Source organism: Periplaneta americana, chromosome 4 (genome assembly GCF_040183065.1).
Source record: "Periplaneta americana isolate PAMFEO1 chromosome 4, P.americana_PAMFEO1_priV1, whole genome shotgun sequence".
NCBI classification, from domain to species: Eukaryota; Metazoa; Arthropoda; class Insecta; order Blattodea; family Blattidae; genus Periplaneta; species Periplaneta americana.
Genome location: NC_091120.1, coordinates 16,995,445 through 17,014,882, shown reverse-complemented (window position 1 = coordinate 17,014,882; position 19,438 = coordinate 16,995,445). Strand labels below are relative to the sequence as shown.

The 19,438-nt window shown below is 34.2% G+C and overlaps 1 long non-coding RNA gene across 1 annotated transcript in view; it reads left to right on the top strand.

Moving 5' to 3' along the window:
* LOC138697557 (uncharacterized) overlaps positions 1 to 19,438 on the top strand; it is a 216,040-nt gene that overhangs the window by 9,874 nt on the left and 186,728 nt on the right. The window contains exon 6 of the long non-coding RNA XR_011331585.1: positions 4,028 to 4,242. This is a non-coding gene — a long non-coding RNA (uncharacterized lncRNA). The remainder of the gene's footprint in view (positions 1 to 4,027; positions 4,243 to 19,438) is intronic.

The window sequence follows — 19,438 nt, the reverse complement described above, 5'->3', positions numbered from 1 at the left end:
CCCTGTTTTCTGCTTTATTTTCTGTCTTTTCCTGTATATATGTTTTATTTTTTTGCTCTATGTTCTTCTCTATTTTTTCTATTTCTCCTCGATTTTCTACTTCCCCCTCCACTTTCTTCTTTATTTCGGCCTTATTTTGTCCTCCATTTTCCCTCTATTTTCTCGTCTACTTTCTCCTCTATTTACTCGTCTGATTTTTCCCCTTAATTTTTTCCTCTACTCTATTACTCTCTTTATTTTATGCTCTATTAATTATCCCTCATATTTTGTGCTGTATTTTGTCCTCTAAATTCTTCTCTATATTCTCTTGTATTTCTTTGGTATTTTCCCCCTATTTCACCTGCATGTTTTCCTCTAATTCCCTCTATTTTCTCATTATCCCTTTATTTTCTCCTCTATTATCTGCTGTATTTTTCCTTGATTATCCTCTCAATTTTTTCGTGTATTTTGTCCAGTATTTTCGGTCTCCGTTTTCTCTATTTCCTCTCTATTATCCGTCTATTTTTCCCCTTTATTTCCTTCTCTATTTCTCTGTTTCTATATTTGCTTCCATGGCTGCAAAAGGGTATCTGTCGGATACAGGGGGGAGAGCCATTAATCCTTCCCATTGAAGGCTTTAAGGAACCAACCTGGACAAATACCCAATGTCCCATCCCTACCTTCCCGTGGTGCAGCTGTTAGTAAGCATAATTTTACAAGCTGAACTAAAGGGAGGGGCTACTCATCAATTAGCACTGGTCAGCTTGATGAGTTAATGACCGAATTTGGTATAATTTTCCTCTATTCAATACCTAATTCCCTCTTTACCCTTTCCTACCCAGTCCTCTGACTGAACTCTTACTTTCTTCGACCCCAACGGCATTAGAGCATTCGAGGCCTAGGGGTTCATTTCCCTTTCCTTCCTCCTCTTTCTACTTTTCTGTTCCTAGTGCTGACCTGCTATGGCACTAAAATCGTCCTCCAGTGGCTTAAGGAGGGAAAGCTGGTGATCAACAAGATCTCCCAGCTAGGTCCAATGGACCCGTCGACCAACAGCAGGTGTGGTCCTCCAGACATTCTGGGGGTTGTGTGTGAATGAAGTAGCCACCAAAACGTTAAAATATGGTGTTCACTTAAATCGGCTACAACTTGCCATTTTCATACCTCAAAATCTGTGCTTCAGTGGCTGACCATGATAATATCTTTGAAAAATATTGGAGTGAAAGAGATCAAATGACTTTATTGTCAAACGCCTGGCATTAGAAAACAACAATAACATATTTGCTTCCATGTTGTCTATAAATTCTCTCTATTTTGCTTGTATTTTATCGTGTATATTCTGCTGTATTTTTCTCTTTTTTTCTCTATTTTGTCTCAGTGTTTTGCAATATTGTATGCTCTATTTTCTGTGTACTTTCTTCTCTAATACCCCGTCTATTTTAATGCACTCTATTTTCCCTCCAGTTTGTACTTTATTTCTCCTCTGTGTTCTCGTATATTTTCTGGTGTAATTTCCCCTGTATTTTGTCCTCTTAATTTTGTCCATTTTGTGTTCTATTTCCCCCCCTCTCTATTTTCCCGTGTAATGTTTCGTCAATTTTGTCTTTATTTTATCTGTTTGCTCCTTAATTTTCTCCTCTATTTTCTAGCTGTTATCTTTTGTATTTTCATCTATTATCCTCTCCATTTTTGTCCTGTATTATATGATCTATTTTGTCATAGATTTTTTTTCTCTTCTTTGTTGTCCTATATTTTGCCTACTATTTTCCCCTCTATTTCCTCCTCTAGTTTCCCGTGTATTTTTCCTTTTATTTTCTGGTCTATTTTCTCCTCCATTTTATGTCTATATTGAACTGTATTTTCGTTCTGTTATCACCTCTGCTTTCCCTCTATTTCTCCTGTAATACCTCCTTTATTATACCCTCTATTTTCCCTTTAATTCCTCCTCTATTTTGTCCTCCATTTTATCTCACGTATTCCTGTTTTGTCTCCTGTATTTTCTCTATATGCACCCTTCTATTTTCCATATATCTTCTCTGTCATTATCCCCTCCATTTTCAGATGGGGGGGACAAGAAATTAAGTTTCCTGGTATTCGGGAAATTATTTGCACCTGAGTGCAGTCCTGTTGGCTGAAATATGAATAAGGAATGCTGTGGTCGCACAGGTAGAAAATTGATTTTCACCTCGTTGCACTGCAGTTTAATGAAATATTCTTTTGATGTAGAGATGGGAACGATATATCGGTTTTTACAAAATACCGATATTTTCGTTTCGATATAGCGATATATCGATATCGAAATTTTGATTCAATATATCGTATAATATATCGGTTTTCTCATAAATTTATCGATTTTTTTGTAGAATTATTATCATTATCAACAACAACAAAATTCACACTAGACAACTCCGATAGTTCCCAAGAGATGGCGCTACTGAAGGTGGACAGTTACATAATTATGCAACCTCACTCAATACCTTGTTCTAATTGGCTGGACTGGAATTCGAATTCAAACTGTTTAATATGCAGCACCAAATTCAAAATGCAGCGTGTGCGAACGTGAGACAGATGGGAGATTTATCTACTACTGTTTTAATATTGTTATTAATGTTCTCCAAGGCAGGAGAGCAACTCCCACCCTGAAAGGGAACCGTCTGACCTCCAAACGGGTATCAAAACTTTTATTTCTATATTCTGAAATGGAAAGAGAAACAGGGATTTAATACCGATGTGACATTTGTTTACGTCTATGATTTCTATCCACAACCTAGTGCTGACATAGTTTTCTTATTATATCTTTTAGTGCATAAAAATTCTATCCCTATAATAATCACCATTGTTGTTTGGAATGTTGGAATGTAACAATAACTTGCAATGGGAACTTACTATAGAAGAATTGTATCAAATCAACTGTGAAGTTTGTTAAAACTTGTAATATTCTAAATAAGTTTACTTACATTGAAAAATAATTACAAGTTCTGTTTACTTACATTTACAAATTATTACGTTGTTAGGTAGAAAAGAGCATTATATCTGTGTCCTGGATTGAATCTTATATAACATTAGCGTGTTCCAATATATTCAACCATGTAAAGTTCACTTAACTCTTTCCCACTATATCATTTAAGCTCCCTTGCCTCCACCATAATTTTGATTTAGGTTAGGACCTACATTGGCTGCCAGGTAGCTCAGTTGGTAGAGCAGCTGGCTACGGACTGGAAGGTCCAGGGTTCGATCCCAGGTGGTAACAGGATTTTTTTCTCGTTGCCAAACTTTCAGAACGGCCCCGAGGTTCACTCAGCCTCCTATAAAATTGAGTACCGGGTCTTTCCCGGGGGTAAAAGGCGGTCAGAGCGTGGTGCCGACCACACTACCTCATTCTAGTGCCGAGGTCATGAAAAGCATGGGGCTCTACCTCCATGCCCCCCAAGTGCCTTCATGGCATGTTACGGGGATACCTTTACCTTTACCTTTTTAGGACCTACATCGTATGGTATTGAAAATTTATTGTTACAATTTTACATTTATGCTTTTGACTGTTATGATGTTAATTTCAATGGTAAAAAGGAATATTAAAATTCAAGTAATTTTATTGTAATACAGTAAATGTACGCATTAAAATGCAATTTGCTTATGGAATAGCAATATATCGATAATCGTTCGATATATCAATATATTTTCTGCGATATATATCATTTATCGAAATTAGGTTTGTAATATATTGCAATATCAATATGTCGGTATTTAATTTATTTCCTCCATCACTATTTTGATGCCTTAGATATTTGTGGAAATAGATATTTGTGTAATGGTCTTGAATTCTTGTGCTGCTGGTAATGATAAAATGAAATAATTGAGGAAGTATTGTATTTTGCGTCTTTAGTAAAATTCGGGAAGTGCAAGTGTGCTGAAGTTTTTGTTGGGACAGTTGTGTGAAAACTGGGATGTCTGTTTAGCCGAACCTGAATAGTACAAGTAATGAGGATTTGTAAAGTAAGATATGACATTTTGGATAACACTGAGCTGACTTTATTGTGAATTTCTCCAGATGTTTTGTCTGCCGGCCAGAGGGAGATGGCAACTTTTCCTGAGATGAATGAGCAAGAAGAAGTGGATGATTTCAAGAGGACATCAGAAGGAGTGAAGGATTTCAAGAGGACATCAGGAGTGGAGGATTTCAAGAGGACATCAGAAGGAGTGAAGGATTTCAAGAGGACTTGAGAAGGAAGTGAAGGATTTGAAGAGGAATGTCCCCAGCTTAAGGTTGGAAATAATTATAATTCACAGTACATTAGAACAGATTATGTACAAGGTGAACCGTAAGTCAGTCAATAATTGTGGTGGATGATTCCTTGAGGAAAGAGCAAAAAAAGTCAAATAGCATTGTGCTATATTTTGAATAGTTTTCCAGAGAAATCATCAATCTTCTTAATGTATCCAGCTGTTTACTGACAACATAAAGTCCACTATAGTCCACTGTAGTCTATTTTGTTGTTGTTTTTCACGAGAAATGAGGGGTATTTTGATCGGTGTTCATTATAGATGCCTGTTGCTAGTAGCCAGAGTTGGGGTGTAGTCAATATATACTGCAGGGCTGTGTCTTCTGCAACTGGTACTGATGATTTTAATTTACTTCTTTATTTTTCCAGAGAAATGTGTATTTTAAAATATATTAATTATGAGAAGTTGCAATGCTGTGGCCTAAAACCAGCTTGGACTTGTGTTGCTCTGAACAAACCCCTTCATCTGTTTGATGAATGTCATTGCCATCATTCCAGATGCATTGCATTTAAACTCTTAAGAAAAAATACAGATGATATACCGTTAAATTTTTGTTTAAACTGTGTTAGATAATAGAGAATAAACACAGCTTTTTTTTTCAACACTAATCTCACTGGAGGTTTTGATTTATCTAGAGAAAATCAAAACTCGAGTGGGATTTAATTGACTATTACACGATTAGAAGAAAGTATATAAAGATTATAAGTAACGAAGTACTCCAATACAATAAAATATTAATTGGCTTAAGAAAATACAACTGTCTTCAAATGTATTATTGTACCATCGCAACATTACGCTAGATGGCATAGTGTTTTATGATTATGTTTTCTTGTTATCAGTTGTGCCAACTATGGAATCTTATTGAACTCTGTGAACGGTTACTAGTCAAGAAGGCTTTGTTGATTCAGTTTCATTTTTATTAAAACAGTTGCATTCCACTTCAATCATCCGGATCCCAGTAATCAATGTCACTTGACAGATGATTTTGAATAAATCTTAGTATTAAAACACTCTCTGATACGTGACTATCCATAATATCATATAGCAGAAGCTATAACAAACATAACCTAAATAATATAAACAAGTGTTAGAAAAGCTTTAATTAGGGATGATGAAATAAACAAGAAACATTTTAATTAACGATGGTGAAATAAAAAATAAACATGAATAATTTTAAAAGAAACGATTATTGAAAGTACAATTTTCAAATTTGAATGTTTTAGTGGTTGGTGGTTCAGGTGATGTTATATAAGACGTGTGCGCAAAAGAAAGGAACTCGTTGATGTACATGGTGTATCCCTCAACTTATTCAGGATTTCCGAATGGTGCTCTTCATATATTACTAGTGATCTTTATTAATTCTTGTTCTTGAATGCCAATGCGAGTCATATTTGAAAGTGCTGTGCATCGACTGGAGTGGTTTGTAATTTTCTGTTTTTTGGCGTCCAGACCAGCGCAGTTTGAAATGTTAGCAAACAAAGAAACAAATGCTAGGGTACCGGTAGTGATAAAAATAAACAAATGCTAGGGACGCGATAAAATTGTGCGATAAGCAGCCATGATTGGTTGAAAGACGTCCTTTCGTACCATTTTATTGGTCAAAAGTAGTGTGACGTAGTAAAAGTGTAATAGTCAAGTTAAAATCTTGAACAATTTAGAATAAATTCTACAACCTTATTTTAAGAGAACATAGGCAATAGGGTCTGCTTCTTTGAAACTAAACAAATGAGATTAAGAACTGTGTCTGCACTGCCATTTGAGTTGAATATTCTATAGATCGTGAAGAATAATGATGCATATTTCATGTTATGAAAATGAAATTTTAAACCGTGTAGGAAAAAATAAAAATACGATATGCTTATTTCACATTGAAGTAAGAAATAAAATTGAAATAGTAATACAATGGAACCTCAATGCATTGTTCCCGTTATCGTCATTTTCCCGCCTTTTTCGTCCGCTTTTTTTAGTCCCAGAAATAGTCCCATACAAGTAACATTATTTTTTCCCCGGTTTCATCGTTCCTTGAACTATCGTTTTATCGCATCGGTCATTGAGAAATCACGGTCCAGCATGGATAGTTTCCTTTTACTTTGAAAGGGCGAGCTTTTTGCTCTCATTAACTTTGAAGCAATAGAATGCAGAAGATTGTAATCCGGAAACTGTGTCAAACTTCGCAGAGAAACGTAAATGTATTATGCCGCCATGATACATGACTGATTCGTCATCTTAGTGCAGTGCGCGAATAGGGATATCCTGAACTAGCACCAACAGATAGCACATATGTACTTTGAGGGATGCGCTTTGCATGTGCATTTGTTTTCTGGTATATAAACATTGAGGATTTACGTAGCGTATTAGTACATTAAATATTCTTAAAAACAACTCAAAATGCCAAATATTTGTTATGTTCCTATATGTAAAAACGTCTTCATTCAAGTCCTGAAATATTCTGAATATATAGTTTAAACATTAAAAAATTTAACTAATGAAATTGCGCCTCGAAAGTGCTAGCTATTTAACAAAAATAACTACTTTAAGTAGGAATTGCTGGCTACAGTTTCATTTTGGAAGAGGGAAAAGAAAAATTAATAAAAACATATGCAACCTCGACAGCAAGCTATGTTAGCTTAGATTATATTCAGTATTCAATTCAGTTTATTAAGCCCTTAAACATACAGTGATAGGCTTCGTCACAATACAGAAGGGAGGAAAAAAGAGAACATACATTTGAAAATACACATATAATTGAAAACAGTAAAGTTTAATTAAAATGAAAAGACAAAACATTTTGAAACTCTAAAATTAATGAAAACACTTCACTCTTATGTAATAATTGCAACTAATGTAAATAACTTTATTTATTAAAAAACAATTTCCTATGAATTTGTGTTAAGAAACTCATCTACAGAGTAGAAAGGATTAATTAAAAGCCAATTATAAAATCTAGCTTTGAAACTATTGGTTGGTAACTTATAATATTGACTGGGAAGGTTATTATATAATTTCATCCCCATGATAGAAAAATTTGTACTAGTTTTATGTAATCTACAGTATGGAATATTAATTTGTTGATTATTTCTAATTTCATAATCATGTAGGGGCTTATATTGGTTATTAATGAGTAATTGTCTATATTTTGTCGAGTGTAAAGGACTAGGTCGTTTAGATATAAATTTATGACTGTTAATATCTGTGATTGTTTGAAAAGAGGTCGACAATGTTCCAGATAGTTTGATTGACATAGAATTCTAATGGCTTTCTTTTGCAAAATCAAGACACTCCCAATTTTGCTACCATTTCCCCAGAAGATTAAGGCATACCTAATTATCGACTGATAGAACGAAAAGTAGGCACATCTTAAATAATTTTGAGAAACACAAGTCACTAATTTCTTTAATAAATATGTAATTCTTGATAATTTTGTGCATATATATTCTATATGTTTTTTCCCATGTTAAACTGGAGTCTTTAAAAAGTCCTAGAAATTTGGTATAGTTTTGTATGTTGTCCTTTTTATTACATGATTTAGGGTAAAAGTTATGTTGATAGCCTTTTCTTGATTAAGCAAAAAACCATTAGATTCAAACCATAAAGCCATCTGTGATAGAATATCTTTGGTTAGAGCATGTAGTTCATTCAGAGTAGAGCCGTCCTATACACTGGCCGAAATTTCATGAGAAAATTTCTTCCCCCATGAGGATTCGAACCAGCACGCATTCTGTAATGCGAGTCCTAGGTAGGATGCCTTAGACCACGATGTCATGGCGCAGGACTTAATTTTATTTATAGCATTTTAATTTCAAATGCTATTAAACATCCAAATTAATCTATAATAGTCATTTTCTAACATTATCTCACTTATATTTCAAACACTGAAAAGAAATCAGAAGAAGAACAATGCGAAAGAGTTGAAAATCTTCAATCGCTTTATATGATATATTTCAAAATGGCAACATTCAGTGACTTCCAAATAAAGAAGCAGTTCTGCAGACACGCAGTACAAGACCATTGAAAGGAAAACGAGAATTATATTTTGAAATTATACATAAAACAGACAGATCGTTCTTACTTTGGAAGTTTACACATTGTTTGTTTATATTGCATTTTCCATTGTTGCCATTCAAACTTAAAACAAATTGTCACGGTATAATTAATAAGAAATCATCGTTCTTTACATTCCACTACGTCAATTTCTATTAAATACACACATAGCAAAGTATTAAGTGCTTAAACTTTAAAATTAATATGCGTTACAAGAGCGGTATGTTGATTCATGAGGAAGTACATTGTGTATCATCAGATGGTTCTTTTAGACGGGCAGACATTATTGCTATCAACGGACGCTTAAAACGGGCTCTTGTTCTTGACCCTACTATCCGTTTCGAAAGAAACCTAAATCAGGCCACCAAAGTTGATATTGAGAAGAAGTCCATATATGAACCTTGTCTGCCGTATCTTTCTCAAAAGTACAACGTCCCTCTTAAACAATGGTCCGTCATTGGTTTGCTGTTTGGCAGTAGAGGTTCAATCACAAAATTCACGTGGAATTATCTTAAGGTACTTCACATTCCTTTTGATTATGTAATGTCTATTCTTATAAATATTATCAAGGATTCTCTTCAAATATTACATCATCATCTCTATTTCAATTAATCAACTTATATTTGCCTTCAACAATTAACTTTCTTTTTTCTTTAATGTATCACATCACATTATTGTACATGTTTATTGTATTCAGGACCCTTGTGGTCACTCAAAATTCTTTGAACTGATGTCTATAATTTAGAATTATTATTTGTTCAAGGAAAAGTTTGAAAAAGCGAAACGTAGTTGAGCTTTTTTAATTTCCGAGAATTGAAAGAAAACATACCGCTCGTGTATCGTACATTATTTTGTGCGAAAATCGTTTATTACATACCTGAAAGAGGAATTTCTAATTAGTTGCAATGAAATCTCCATCTTAGTTTCTGTTCAATGACGGCAAATTTGCAAAACAAAAATATCCATCTTCAACATTGTTGCTTTAAAATGTTTTCTGTGTTTACTATACTCCAGCAGGCCATGATATACGTCTGTCTTTTTTTCCCCCCAGTCTATAAATGCTAACTTAAAACAAACGGTAAGGTTATGTAATGATTTATTTTTCATTTTAATATTTTAACAATATTATTTATATAACATATTGCAGTAATAACATCAAGTTTAATTTTGCCGGTCTTGTTGATTTTTTCATGGCTTCCTTAATGTTACTTGCATCACGAGTTGTAGAGTTTACTTAATTTTTGCAAATATTTAAAAACAATAATTAACAGTGCAATTTAGGTGAAATTGCAGTGGTAAATTTCCAATTTATAATTATTACTATATTGAACATCTCTAAAAATAATATGTTAAAATCCTAAAGCAGTAAAATCAGTTTGTCACTTAAGCGGTAAGAAGAGGGAAATTGTTATGTGCATTAGGTTGGGAATACTGAATGTGGAATTTTACACTTTCCGCGGATTGGTTTTATGTGGAAACCAAGCAAATACACACGATCTCGCACAAAATTAGTTTTTCTCCAAACTTTCTAAAATAGACTTTCATCGTTATTCCCATGTACCGTTCAAATCAGGCCTATTTCATATGCATGAAAATAATGTCAGAACTTGCCTAGAGCTCTTTAGTAACCCTATAACGATAATTCTCCTGTAAGTTTCTAAGCATATAAACATGTACTGAACATAAACAATGTACAGAAACACTTGCCACGGTGGAGACTGGCACAGCTGACTCTAAACAAGTCCCAGCATTAAGACGACAAATCTCGTTAGGTAAGACGACTGCTTGATATATTCCATAATAATACTGTTTTTTTTTTTGTGGAAAAATGTGATTAATCAATAAGTTACTATAGAACTGCATTTCTTTTCAGAGTCTAATAATCTTAATAGCACAGAATTTCCGCATTAGCAGACTATACCAAATGCACGTGGAGAATAGGGATATCTTATGCGAAGTTTTACCATTAGATGGCAGAAGCGTTCCATGCAGCAGTACATCACAGTTTAGTATATACAGTTGCGAAGCTCAATACCTACTAAATATGCAAACATAGACAATTGAAATATGCATCCATAGATAGTTGCTAGCCACCAGGATCGCTACTATTGCCTCATCACAGACTCTTTCCCTAGCAGACGATAAAATGTATTGTACTTTCGATATGGTGTCCTTTTGAAAATTAACACCTTCCTTCCACTATTGAAATACGAAATACATAAGGTTTATATATTATTTTCATAAAGTATATATTATATTTTATAAACTCACCTTCCTGGATCTTTCAGAAGAAGGATAACTCTGACCTCTTTTTTTTAGAATTTATAGTGCTACAAAGTCTCCTTGTCCCATATTATTATTCAAATTATTGTATTTTAGCCATTTACAGTTATTACAACCGATAACGAACATTTCACAGTTTACACAAATTTTCACAACAATGCGAAATATGGCACAGTCAATGCCTTTTCGATCTAGATCAGGCCGTAATATATGTTCGGGTTTTCTATTTCAGTGTATGGAGCTCAGTGAATTATTATATTATAACTTTATTGTGTATCATATCTAAGTTTTATTTAGTGTAATGTATCCATAAGTTCCCTTTACTTCTTGTTGCATAATATATTGCAGAAATAATTAAAAAAATGTGTTATTTTAATGTGAAGAGAATTTTACATGTTAACATAATCTTTTCGCATCAACATTTTAAGTTTAGAATGGAGAGAATTTTTCTCCGTTCCATTACTCTTTCATCGTTAGAATGGAAGCTATTTTGAGGTTTAATAAAAAAAATTTATATTGTGATTTAATATAGCACATCTACCTTCCTTAATAAAGACAGAAAATTTATCATACCACTCCTATGAAATTAATGTACGTACGATTGTTACTTTGTCTCGTAGATAGTAGATAAATACAATAATTCAATACTCAATTGTAGTATTAAAATACAGATATAGTAAACATAACCTATAATATTTCCATATGAATGGCAGGGCATTGGAGACCACTAAAATTAGACAGAAAGGGGCAACTGGGACAGTAAACATAACCTATAATTTCAACATATCTAAATATCCGTGCAGTGCAACTGAAAATTATTGAATCGTGCATAAATGAATGTACAAGAATTTCGCAATATTTAATCGAAATAAAGACGAGTATTACACATACGAACAACGTAATTTTCACACCAAAAATAATATTTCATCTTGACTTGCAAGTGATTTATGTCTGAAGTGTCTCATAATCATAGTTTTAAATTTTATTAATGCAATTACACTAGAGAAATATATGTTACTCTTTATGCATTCCAACTAATTAATATGGTTGAAACGCCACCCTTCATGATCAGGTTAAGCGAGTTACATGGTCTGCCTTACGGCCTATATTAGATCACGATGGCAGTGACACCAGCGAATAGGGATTATAAAGAATGGACACTGAGCGAATTTTCCTGTGTTTTGTTTCTCTGTGTGCCAGCGGCTAGTTCCACTTTCAAGCACTAGAGGTTAGTGTAATCGAGCATATGCTAAGATAATAATAGAGAATAATTTTAAGGCACAGGATCCAAACATCGCCTACCTTATTGCATAATCCAGTAACGCTTTGCTTCATATAAATTCAAGTTAACAGCTTTTCCTTATTTCTCAGTGACAAACTAGTTGTAATAATAATATTTTATATTTCAGATATAATACATTATATTGTAAAATAATATACATTATAAAATTAAGTATCGAATTCGTTTAATATTTGTATAATAATATAATATAGGTATATGGTTTTACTTCTCGTAAGAGTTTTGTTTTTCCATTTTCAGCGCTATCAAATCATTACATATTTTAATTGTTGTTGGGGTCAACGTCTCACCTCTCATTATAAAGGAACTCTAGAGTCTAGACATTGCAGTTAATGAAGGATTTATTATTTTATGGATCCAATTTATTTTATTTGAGTACATAATGTACCTAGATGTATTAATTGTATGTGTTATATTTCCACTGTGTCGACTGCTAGCTGGCTTGAAGGTCATTGAAATCAGTCCGGCTACATCAAAGGTACTGACGCGAAGTGTCCATTCTTTATAATCCCTATTCTCTGGTGACACAGTCTATTGTTCCTAGTACTCAGAGCTCTCCAAGCGGATAGCAACTATCGCGAGAAATGCAAAAAATCATCCCAAGCTTCGCAACTGTATATATTAAACGGTGATTACATGTTGCAGGGCTATATTATGTCATATGCTACAGTTGATTACGTTCTCCTGCTGTTGGTTTTCTGTGCATATCAAAATTATATTTCTAATTATTTTGTGTAACCTAGTACAATTTAATATAATTCAGTATTTTCTTACCTCAATTTAATTTAATTTACAATAAATAATAGCATAAATTTGTATAACATTGAGCTATTCCCCTTAAGAGATGGATGGGAAAATCTGCAGTATGCAGAGTATAGATACTAGTAAATTGAATATTCATAAACCTAAACGAGAACTTTGAGAACGAAGTGCATGAGTTAAAAAAAAAATCTTTGTCCAAGGTGATTATTGTCTCTTTATTAGTATTGTTGGAAGTACAGTACGCGAAAAACAGGATATGCAGCCACCAATGTGTTTTTTTTTAATAGGGAAGGGACTATCGACATTGAATTACTCGTATTTCTTTCTCTAGTTGCGGAAAGTTCAAATGCAATGTTTCATAAGATGATATAATCAGTGGCGTAGCGTCAATGTAAGCTAAAAAGCTCAGCTTCCCCAGTTAATAGTAATTTCATAATAAACCTACAGTTTATGGACAAAATTATTTATTAATTTTAATAGAATTTATATTTACGCATTAAATATTGTGATGCGGCAGCTCAGGATGATTTGTGATGCAGCAGTAAATAAGAAGCCTGCACACACCAGCTTCCAGACAGACTGGTTTCTTCTGTGTAATCCATCCCGCAGATTTTCCATCCCTTTCTAACTAAACTACCCTAGTCGCAAGGCTCACAAGAAGCTAGCTTTAACATTTAAAATAAGTAATTTCCGAGTTATCCCTTTTCGTCAGTTGTGTTCAGTTGAAGTGTTAGTGTGCATTGTGGTTGATATAATAAATAATGAGCGAAATAACAGTTCCTGACACTAATTTACTTCAATTTTTTAGGGCAATTGTATTATCAAGACTGACTTACGAACAAAAGTGTGATTTAAAAAAGAAATGACCGACTCCCTTGCTGTCAATGAAGGACACAACCAAAAGACAGACACATACTTACGTAATGATACTAAAATTGTGATTTCTCTAAGTATGACAGGGAGTGAGCTAATGTTATACGTATACGTGCCCATTTGTTAAGAGATATGTGTAAACAGTGAAATCATATTTTACTACGTACCATTTGAGGTCATGCCTTATTGGTGTTACTTACGATGTTCCAACCAATCTTCGACTGCTGACTTGACATTGACTACTATTTATTTTAAGACTGTATCTTTGTAATACGTTTTCTCATATTGCATGAAAGACAACTTGAGTTAGCTTCCCCTGCTCAAAATTTCATGCTACGTCACTGGATATAATATGATCACAGTAGTATCACGATTATTCCTGTGTTTTGTAGCTTAAGACATGCAGTTTTGAATACTATTTAGGATGATTTTGAAAATTTGAATTAGAAACGTGGTTTTAATAATTAGTCTACAGCACATTAAAAACATTATTCACGAAATGGATTTCACTATGAATCGTCCTGGATAATTAACATCCCAGTTAATCGAGAGTTTACTGTGGGCATAAACTTCGGAGACTCCTAGAAATACAGAGCTGTCTTTACTAAAGTGACATGCAGTAAACAAACCCAGCATAGTCATAATATTACGCCCGGGATTTCAGCTAACACTGCACTGCTTGCAATCCTCAAGCAAACCTAATCAGAAAAGCGAGGTCATTACGGTAAACAATAACAAGGCAACTCCTCCCAGAGAAACCAAAACATTCAATCAGAATAATGATGAAACTGAATGGGGTCACTGTTGGGAAGAAAAGATCTACTAGTAAAAACAAAAGAATTGTAGTTGGTAACAAGTCAGTTACTAATAATATTGGACTAAAAACTGTTCCTAAGACAGGATAGAAAGGATACTTATTTGTCTCTAGATTAGACCCAACTACAACAGTGCAAAGTTTAGAGTCCTTTGTGAAAGAAAGTTTCCAGAGGCACAATGCAAACCTCTGAAATCAAAATTTTCTAATTCCTATGCATCGTTTAAAATTACAATAAATTCCAACAATATTGCACGAGCTTTGGACACCAATATCTGGCCGCAAGAAGTTCTGGTCACTAGGTTTTATTTTCAAAGGAGGCGCCCCCAAACACAGGCCACATAGAAAACTCATCATCACCAATAGGGGGAGACGTAAATTCTGACTTTGATGTCTTAACAGAGAAAACAAGTGTACTTGACCTATTAAATCTATTAAGATAATTCCCCAACTGATGAATTGTTTATGCTTGTGAATTGAATTATTCTACTTAAAATGACATGTACAATTTTATATAGCTCAACTAAAATATGTTTTTATATTGACTTAATCTGTTTACTATGCATTGCATGTTTTTGTTTAGCATAACTGATGAATTGTATGTGCTGTAAAGTGAATTAATCTTCTTCATATGAATTGTACAATTTTGTATAGCTTAACGAAAATAAGTTTGTAAATTGAACTAATTTGATTGTATATGTTTGTATAGTTTGACTGATGAATTGTATATGCATTTAAAATGAATACTAGTCTGTGTAGCTCTACTGATGAATTGTTTATGATTATAAATTGAATTAATCTACTTGATATTAATTGTACAAATTTGTATACCTTAATGAAAGTATGCTTGCAATTTGAATTAATCTGCTTACTTTGTGTTGTATATGTTTGTATATTTTTGGTTGATGAATTGTATATGCTTTAAATTGAATAGTAATCTGTATAGCTCTATTGATTAAATGTTTTTGTTTGTAATTTGAAGTAGTTTGCATGATATGTATTATCAATTTCTGTAAATCACAACTGATTGAATTGTTTAGGGGAGAGTCGGGTAGTATCAGACATTGGGTAGTATCGCACAGTGCGTTTCTTTCATCTACCACCCTATGGTAGTACCTGAATGACATGGTTAAGTTTCTCTATGCGACATCACAGAAACGTAACCATGTCAATCAGGTACTATCATCGTGTGGTAGATGAAAGAAACTCACTGTCCGATATTACCCGATGTCCGATACTACCCGACTCTCCTCTATGCCTTAAATTTAATTAACTTACTTGTTATGTATTACACATATAGCTCAACTGATGAATGATCGTTTGCGTTTGTAAATTTAATAATCTGATTGGCTATGTATTGTATACTTTTAGTAGAGCCATCAATGTAGCTCAGTCGGCAGACTCGCTGGGCTGATGATCCGGAGCAGGGTTCGGACTTGGGTTGGATCCCCCTTTGGTCTCATTGAATAGTTTCTTCCGAGGTTTTCCCCAGCCGTGGGACTGAAGCCGGATGGTGTATGGCGAGTCCTCGGCATCAACCCCTTTGATTTGATTACCTGGTTGGGATTTTCCGAGGTTTTCCCCAACCAAAAGGCAAATGCCGGGTAATCTTTTGGCGAATCCTCGGACCTCACTACATCTCGCCAAAATATTGTAAAAAATTGCACAAAATTGAAAAAAAAAATTGTAGAAAATTACTACATTGTAAAACTGTAAAAATCGTAATTGTGATATTGTAAAATTTTGACTTGTTCCACATCTTAAAGCTTCATTGCTCATGTAAGATCTATGGAATAAAATAAATGAATGAATGAATTAACTCAATTTACATTTTTGATGGACCTTGATCGTTTTGACAAAAAGCTAACTAGATCACATGATAGTACTCCCTTTCCAAGATGGCATTATTAACTCAATTTACATTTTTGATGGACCTTGATCGTTTAGACAAAAAATTACTAGACCACATAATAGTACCCCCTTTCCACTATAAGATGGCATTATTAACTCAATTTACATTTTTGATGGACCTTGATCGTTTAGACAAAAAACTACTAACCACATAATAGTACTCCCTTTCCACTATAAGATGGCATTATTAACTCAATTTACATTTTTGATGGACCTTGATCGTTTTGACAAAAAAACTAACTAGATCACATGATAGTACTCCCTTTCCAAGATGGCATTATTAACTCAATTTACATTTTTGATGGACCTTGATCGTTTTGACAAAAAACTAACTAGACCATATGATAGTACTCCCTTTCCACTATAGGATGGCATTATTAACTCAATTTACATTTTTGATGGACCTTGATTGTTTTTCCCGTGTACCCTTTATTTGTGATGGCTTATGGAAGCCCACCTATTTGGGAATAGATTCATGGTAACACATATCTGTATTCTGAAAGTATGACGAATGTAGGCTTATGATTTTCTCATACTTCATTTGTGTCTAAATTATCAGTAATGGCTCAACATCTCGTAAGGAATAGCGAATTAATTTCTAGTGTCTACCTCATCCTCATCACATGCATGACGTGGTGCGAAGGTGTGGGAGGTGGTGAAATTTAATCTTTCTGTTTACTTCAGTAGGCTAAAGCAGGGAGATGCACTATCACCTTTACTTTTTAAATTTGCTCTAGAATATGCCATTAGGAAAGTTCAGGATAACAGACAGGGTTTGGAATTGAACAGGTTACATCAGCTTCTTGTCTATGCGGATGACGTGAACATGTTAGGAGAAAATCCAAAAACGATTAGGGAAAACGCGGAAATTCTAGTTGAAGCAAGTAAAACGATAGGGTTGGAAGTAAATCCCGAAAAGACAAAGTATATGATTATGTCTCGTGACCAGAATATTGTACGAAATGGAACTATAAAAATTGGAGATTTATCCTTCGAAGAGGTGGAAAAATTCAAATATCTTGGAGCAATAGTAACAAATATAAATGACACTCGGGAGGAAATTAAACACAGACTAAATATGGGAAATGCCTGTTATTATTCGGTTGAGAAGCTTTTGTCATTTAGTCTTCTGTCAAAAAGTCTGAAAGTTAGAATTTATAAAACAGTTATATTACCGGTTGTTCTGTATGGTTGTGAAACTTGGACTCTCACTTTGAGAGAGGAACAGAGATTAAGGGTGTTTGAGAATAAGGTTCTTAGAAAAATATTTCGGGCTAAGAGGGATGAAGTTACAGGAGAATGGAGAAAGTTACACAACGCAGAGCTACACTCATTGTATACTTCACCTGACATAATTAGGAACATAAAATCCAGACGTTTGAGATGGGCAGGACATGTAGCATGTATGGGCGAATCCAGAAATGCATATAGAGTGTTGGGAGGCCGGAGGGAAAAAGACCTTTGGGGAGGCCGAGACGTAGATGGGAAGATAATATTAAAATGGATTTGAGGGAGGTGGGATATGATGGTAGAGGCTGGATTAATCTTGCCCAGGGCAGGGACCAATGGTGGGCTTATGTGAGGGCGGCAATGAACCTCCGGGTTCCTTAAAAGCCAGTAAGTAAGTTTACTTCAGTAGGTATCGTTCTTATCTGAAGTGTAAAATGTGCACGAAAGCTTATTTCAGATTTTTTCTGCAAGAAATAGTGTACATAATGTTCTAATAAAGGTGTATTCAGTGTAATCACTAAACATTCAGTTGTTAATTTTATACCGTATTTAAGCAAACAATAGATTTTTAATCACGAGTTTAGAAAGAAGCATGAAATATTACGAGACCCGTTCATTATGACTTCATATTATTTATGATTATTGTTTAAAGTTAGATGCATCGATTATGTGGGTATTCCAAGTTAAAATATCTAGAGAACACTGGAATATGTTCATAACTGTTGTGTCGATTATACATGTAAATACGGTCATTTTTCATTGTTTCCCGGTATTATCGTTTTTATTCCCTGTTCCTTAAAAAACTGATGGATTGAGGTTTCATTATATTATGGAACAATTGTATAATGTATGTCCTGTGCTGTGGCATCGTAGTCTAAGGCATCCTGCCTGGGACTCACATTATGGAATGTGCGCTGGTTCGAGTCCTCATGGGGGAAGACATTTTCTCATCAAATTTCGGCCAGTGTATGGAACCGGTGCCCACCCAGCATCGTGATGCACTTGGGGAGCTACGATAGAAAGCAAAATCCGGTTGCAAAAGCCAGCTGTAACGGCTGGGGGGAATCATTGTGCTAACCACACGATACCTCCATTCTGGTTGGATGATCGTCCACCTCTGCTTCGCCATGTGGGCGTGAGGCCAACAGCTGGCTGGTCGGTCCAGGCCCTTCACAGGCTGTAGCACCACAGATTATTATTATTGTATAATGTAATAATAGTATAACATAATGAGTTTAATATGTTTTTTTATGCTCGACCATGCCGAAATGTAGTAATTTTACACCTGGTAGCAGCCCTTTAATGGACCTCATTAAAGTACACCTATTCATTAAAGTTCAGGTGTTCCACCAATCAGAAAATACCATTGTAGCAATATGAAAGCACAAGTCTCGATTATTCTCGGATATGCAATCGAAAGACAACTAGTTCTGTTACTATAATAATTAGCGTTAATTATAAATAATATTCAAATAAATTCAATTTGTCATCTCGTTTTTCAATGTCTAATTCAATTTCAAGGTTATATCAAGATTAATGTTTATTTTACTCTCTACGTTATATCAAGGTCAATGTCGACATTTATTTCTCGGAAAAAATCAATACTTTCGGGTCTGCGCACATCTCACAATTTACGAGGTATTGCACAAGGTCAGTTCCGCTTCTCAGTCAGATAAGAATAACATGAATACTTATGAATAATTTCAAGTTAGAAATATGGTCGAGCATAAAAAGTCGTATGAAACTTGACTATAATGGTAATTAAGACGCTCGTATGAAAACATACTCGCGTCTTAATTACTACCATTACAGGCTCGTTGCATAATGTAGTATTATGACAGTGTTCTAAAAGATTATTAATAAAGAAATGGCATCACATTTGTAAGATATGAAAAAAAAAAGTTTGCTGTGATAAGTGTGATATATGAAATATTTTAGCACTGGCAAATCGTTTCATAATGTTA